This window comes from Rhipicephalus sanguineus, chromosome 2 (genome assembly GCF_013339695.2).
Source record: "Rhipicephalus sanguineus isolate Rsan-2018 chromosome 2, BIME_Rsan_1.4, whole genome shotgun sequence".
Lineage (NCBI taxonomy): Eukaryota > Metazoa > Arthropoda > Arachnida > Ixodida > Ixodidae > Rhipicephalus > Rhipicephalus sanguineus.
In genome coordinates this window covers 125,479,978-125,486,489 of record NC_051177.1, presented here as the reverse complement: position 1 = coordinate 125,486,489, position 6,512 = coordinate 125,479,978, and the positions used below count along the sequence as shown (strand labels likewise).

General features: G+C 45.4%; 1 protein-coding gene across 1 annotated transcript in view; it reads left to right on the top strand.

Moving 5' to 3' along the window:
- The first annotated feature begins 899 nt into the window (after nucleotides 1-899).
- LOC119383635 (uncharacterized) overlaps nucleotides 900-6,512 on the top strand; it is a 78,302-nt gene continuing 72,689 nt past the window's right edge. The window contains exon 1 of the mRNA XM_049412601.1: nucleotides 900-1,004. The gene's annotated coding sequence lies outside the window, so the exon portion shown is untranslated. The remainder of the gene's footprint in view (nucleotides 1,005-6,512) is intronic.

The following is a 6,512-nucleotide window of genomic DNA, read 5'->3' as shown; positions in this document are numbered from 1 at the left end:
CATGTCCCGACGCACTTCCCCCGATCCCAACTTTTTGCCTTCTTTTCCCCTCCTTCTCAGGCCGCCGCAGCGGCGATCAGGTTTCCCCGGAGCTTTCGTGTTCATTTCGTTACCTTTTCGCGTTTCCCCTGGCTTCTCACTCCCGTCCCCCTTTTTTTGTTTCTTCTTGTTTTCTTGCGGGCCGTTCTTGCGCGTAGAGGCGGCGGTGACGGCGTTGGCTATCGACAAGAGGGGAGAGCCCCTCCCCGAAAGTTTTTTTCTCTCGCTCGGGACACTTTTTTTTTTTTCAGAGCGTTCGCAGCCCTGATGGACGTGCCGCAACACGCGGCAGAGGTGAGCGTCGATGACGAGCCACTCCCGGCGGAGGAACAACATCATCAGTCCAGCTCTCACTGTTTGCACTGAAGCGCATTGCGCGAAGTCATGTACGTACTGTGCGCGCGGTTAATCGCGTCACGCTCGTTTGTTTTTCGGGCTCCCGCAGGATAAACTGCGACACGAATACCGGTCGATACTCCTCGATGGGCTCGTCAAGAAGTTCCAGGTAGAGGAAAGCGTGTTTGTCAGGTTATGACACTGCAGTAAGCTTAGGTAAATGCGTACTGCATAGATGCAATCGTTCTGACTACAGTACGCTCAATTTACGCGTGGCCTGGAATCTTCTACTAGCCGTGATGACATGTAACGCCCAAGTCAACAGCAGAACCAGGCACGCCTAGAGCCAATCGGAACCACCGGCGCACGGCTGAGAAGTTTCTGGAAGTCATGGTGCGGTGATGTCACCGGAAAGGACACCCGGGATTGCGTTAGAGCGGACACGTCGGAGACCAAGTGTCGTGCCGGCGACGAGAGTTGCGGCGCTGAGTGATTCGTCGGCACTCGTGAAGAGAAAGCGTTCAGTGAATGTTCACGAGCAACGGATGCAGTAATTCCCATACACTGAAGATGCGGGACGCTTCGGACGCGTCGCCGCGACTACTGGATGCACTGTCGAGCACGCTAAGGTGAGTGCAAGCGAACACCACCACGTATATTAAGAGCAGTGGCTCTCAGCCATGGGTGTGTCGGGCATCCATTTAGGACTGGTGGAAAAGTAATGGGGGGAACCCTTGCAGTGAGAGAATGCACAACGGGGGCTATAAATTCACACAACTTGCTGCGTGCCTTTTATTGCTACTTTGCAAAGAATGGTCAAACAAAAGTGCCACGTCAATTCAATCTCGTCAGCTTGTCAATAAGTTGTGCAGTCCGCAGCTACATTCAACCTGTTCTTAGCTGTGTTTGCTTTTCAAGTATGCAAGCCTGGAAAATGCATACTCGCATGCATATGTCGTAGGAAACTGCAACGAAAACTTTGCAGCTATCTGATGGAGAAGGGGAAACGAAGTTCAGTTCCACTGCAATGTAAAAGTCTTATGCGGTGAAGCATACTAAAAATCAGAAGGGGCCGCTGTGACGAGACATGCGTGCCTCTAAAACAAAAAAACAAACAAAACGCGCTTTTTCTTTCTTTTTTCGGGCGTGGGTTTCGCGGACATCCAAAATGGCTTCGAGGACCCCCCGGGGGCCACGGACACCCCTATGAGAAGCGCTGCTATAGAGGATCACGGCGATATTAAGTTGCGCACAAATGTCGTGATGGTTGCAGAAGTGTTGAAAGGCGGGCAAGTTGGTATAGGTTCATACTGAAAATTGGCAGCGCAAACAAACGGGACACAGAAGAGGAACACAAACAGGCGCAGACTGAAACTTGGATTTATTCACAGAAGATAATATATACCATAAAAAACATGAAGGGAAAGGGAAATACATGAGGGAAGGAACCACCATAATCAGGTGTCGTCCATAAACGAGATTTCACATTCTAAAAGCGATATAGAAGGTGAGCTGACACAACTATCGATATTCTTTTTAATGAAATAGGCTTCCGCAATCTCCCTAGTTTTAGTGTCACGATGGGCATATAAAACAGACGTGCGCGAAAATTCAGGTACACAACCACACTTTGTGCAATGGGCGGACAAATGTAAACCCGGGGCAGACTTAAGCGCATTGTGGTGTTCTCGGTCAAAAGTGGTTTATTGCATCCCGTTGTCTTGTGACAGGGTGTATATCGGGCAGACAGGGCGCTGCCTGAATGTGCGCTTGCGAGAACACCACAATGCGCTTAAGTCTGCCCCGGGTTTACATTTGTCCGCCCATTGCACAAAGTGCGGTTGTGTACCTGAATTTTCGCGCACGTCTGTTTTATATGCCCATCGTGACACTAAAACTAGGGAGATTGCGGAAGCCTTTTTCATTAAAAAGAATATCGATAGTTGTGTCAGCTCACCTTCTATATCGCTTTTAGATTGTGAAATCTCGTTTATGGACGACACCTGATTATGGTGGTTCCTTCCCTCATGTGTTTCCCTTTCCCTTCATGTTTTTTCTGGTATATATTATCTTCTGTGAATAAATCCAAGTTTCAGTCTGCGCCTGTTTGTGTTCCTCTTCTGTGTCCCGTTTGTTTGCGCTGCCAATTTTCAGTATGAGTCGTGATGGTTCCCCGGTATCTTAGGGGAATGAAGCAATGAAACTGCTTAGCTCTGAACCGTATAATGCTACGATTATTCTTCTCCGATTTCTGATCGGTCTGTCCTGGCGTTAACGTACGAGTGCAGAGCCGGTCTCACGACTACAGCGACAGGTCCAAAAGGAGAGAGAGAAAACTGTAATAGAATCACTTCGTCATCCCAACATTGCATTCGATGTACTTAGAGAGGCATATATATAAGGCTGCGATAGGGCTTTCCGCGGTTGAAGGCATCATTGCAAAAGGCTGTAGCAGTGATATTGGAGAGTAGAGAGCGAAAGTGAGAAAACGTTGAAAAAAATTAAAAAAGCGAGAAAACTGAGGGCATCGACGACCGGCTTCAGCTTTTCGTTCTTCCGAAAGTGACCTTAGTCTTAATTCACTGAATAAATGCACGACGAGCTAATAGACAAGTTGTCAGTGTGACGTACACCTCGTGCTCTGTAAAAAGAAGATAAGGCTAACGAGAAATGTTCAGGCTCTCTGGCGTTGAGTCTAGCTCTTTCTTTCTTTCTTTCTTTCTTTCTTTCTTTCTTTCTTTCTTTCTTTCTTTCTTTCTTTCTTTCTTTCTTTCTTTCTTTCTTTCTTTCTTTCTTTCTTTCTTTCTTTCTTTCTTTCTTTCTTTCTTTCTTCCTTTCTTTCCTTCTTTCTTTCTTTCTTTCTTTCTTTCTTTCTTTCTTTCTTTCTTTCTTTCTTTCTTTCTTTTCTTTCTTTCTTTCTTTCACGCCACTGCCCAGTCGTCCTCATTGGATGAAATTCGCTACTATGGAAAATGCTATTATGCAAGTAAAGCTGTTATAGGGGCTAGTTGGTGCGAATAACATGGCTTGTTACATGGCTATTATGCACTACCCCTTGTGACTCTACCGGTCCTAGTAATGCAATGTCCAAGTCGGAGCCCACGGATCGAAATACAGTGTTTCACCGAGGTTGTCTGAACAGTAACTACAGCCTCAGGCAGCCTGGTGGACGTTTCGACAGGCGGAGCCACTTTTTAAATATCTACTTCTTCACAAGAGTTCTTAGGTTGGCCAGTTGGCTCATGAATATTATGGCAGAACAGCGCAAAATATGGGACAATGAAACACCTAGAACACAACGCTAATAGTTGATAGTTGGAAAACCAGTCGATGAAAAACAGTTGATAGCGTTGTGTTCTGTGTATCTCACTGTTCCGCAGTGCGCGCTGTTCTGGCATAACGTAGATCTTTATTTCATCATACTTTGCAATTCCTTTGGCTGTGAAACCACTTACGGCGACAGTGACGTTCTCTTACGCTGCAAACCATATTCTTCGTTTTGATTGGCCGAGTTTTCGTCATATAAATTGTGCTCACACACTGCGGTGCGAAGGAAAAATAGCCAGCGTGTACAGTGCTGTTAGACAGGGGCGGGGAGGGGCGGGGCTGTAAGCTTGACAAAGTGGCTTTTTGGACTAGTTGGTTAAATGCATCAATAAGTGTACTATAGCGCTAGCAGACACGTCCCGTCGTGTGTGCCAGGGCTAGATAACTTTTGGTGCAAGTTTGGCAAACGCGCATGGAGTTTCGATAGGGCAAGGCATACTTTTTTTTCCAATGAATAAGCAAGGAATAAGTTACACTTCGGACATCAAAGGTCACACACGTGTTAGATTCTTAATTAGCTCTTGTGACAACGCAACAAACTTAGCTTATTCAACTTCGTGAACCACTCAAGCAGTTTGGTGGGCTAAACACATTCAGAAAGTGTGCATGTACGTGTACGTGGAAGATGGAGAGGGGCTGTTAAACTAAATGCAGGACAGTTAGACTGTGACGCAAGTTATTCGGAAGTAAATGCCTTGTTGATTAGTGTTAGCGTGCAACGCTGTGAGCTCTTTTCCGGGGGTAGTCACGGGAATTTTTTTAGTACTTGCAAGTAGCACGTGCTCTCGAAACTTCATATTTTAACACACCTGTACTCTCTCGTATGCCTTTCTGAACTCGTGTTCTGAACTTTACACAGTTTTGGTGCCCTTTTAGGCTGTACTTCTTCCTCAAGAGCGCATTGTTTGTCATGAGGACGCCATGAGACCCAAAGTATCGCTGCCTGTATATGTGCGACTGAAATAGGCACTGTGAAAAACATAACAATATTTATTCGGTTGTGTCGCCCGGAGACCGGAAAAAGAGAGAGACAGAGAGCGATACTTCGCGTCTCATGATGGCGTGCGAAGTCACTGATTGCGCATGGAATGTGGAAGAGGCTCATATACGACGTGCAGGTGCATATTTGAGGTGCAGGGCGACGTGCAACCATGTACGAAAATAAGTTCGAACGTTTCACTCCGCAGCTGCCAAGTTACCTAACGAACCCTAAGCAACAGCACCTTAATTCCTGCAGTAATGAGCGAACCACACGTGCCTTGTCTAGATGGGACAGGGATTAAAGTTCGTGAGCTAGTTTTGTCTTCACTCGTTATGCTTTCCCGCAGGCAATATGCTATCAAAGCTCTGCACTGCACTGCTAAAAGGCAACTGGCGGGTTATGTTACTCTTTCTGTTTTTGCAAGGTGTTGTAAGCTGCTTCGACTTACACTATAGCTATCCCGATCAATATCCGGGTATGTTATTCGTTGCACGACGAGGGAACAAGAAAGCGTAAAGAAGAGATTTGCCTGTACTGAAGCGAGCGTTGACAGGTAGTCGGTACTCTGTCTCGCTCTAGAAACGTCTGAAAACAAAAGTTTATCGATTCGAGTTGGAAAGAACGTTTTATGGCGCTGGCCCCCTGGCGCCATTATGTTTTTCAAGGAGCACACTGGAATTCATCCCAGGACAACCGGAAGCTGAGCGTTAACTCGAATGTTATGAAACCCCAATAAAAAAAATGAAAACTCATATAAAAATTACGGCACGTTCGCACTAGTGGTGTCAAGCCTGAAGGAAGAGCACAGCTGAACAGGGCGGCCTTCCTTGTCTCTCTGTTTTTTTATTTTTTTCCTCTATTATTTTCTCTCTGTTTCTTGCATGTCTTTTTTTGTATATGTTTCTTTCTATTTCTTTCTTTCTGAATGTATCTATTTCTTTCTCGTTCTTTCTTTCTTTCTCTTTCTGTCTTTCTCTCTGTTTTTTAAATCTCTAATTTGTGTCTATTTCTTTCTATCTCGTTCTAAGTCTTTCTCTGTCTTTCTATGTTTTATGACTTCGTTCTCTTTACTTTATCTCTATTTTTATATATCTCTCTCTCACTCTCATGTTTTTGACGTGCTCCACTTCACCGAGCAGAGTTTTCGTTAACTGCTGTCACCTGCTGTACTCGGTAGCGGGGCTCTTACCCTTTCTCTCTCCGCCGAGGTTTTTCTGTCTCTTCATCTTTTCATGTCTTTATTCATCTTATTTCTCTTTATTTTTCTATTCTTCTTTCTTTCTGTCGCTTTCTTTCTCGCTATTTTCTATCTCTTTCTTTTTATCTCTCTCTTTTTTCGCGTGTTCGTTTTCGTTCGACAGTCGCACCTGCGTACACGGTAGTGGAGCTTGCCCCAATCCTGTGGCGCGTACCACTTGAGGAGTTTTGCACGACAGAGCGCAAGTTACCGATAGCTTAAACCGCTTCACTGTAAAGAGAATGAAGAGATCGCGTGCCGGTTCGTGACGATGATAGTTCTTTACGAATGAGCGCGTGCTACCGACAGCTTAAACAGCTTGAATAAGTACGGCTATTTGGGCCAGTTGGTTAAAGTGCACAATGAAAGGGTTTGCAGCGCAAGCACGGTAGTGCCGAAGGAAAGGCGTAAAAGCGAGGAACGGAAAGCAAAGAGGGACGACACGAGCGCTGACTGCCAACTGATTTATTGTTCACGACAGTTATCATAGTTATCATTGTACCTTAGCTTTATCGGACACGCCACCGAAATATGTCACGTTACTGACGTATGATTAATAAAAGTTTTACCTCTTTGTATATATATGTATGT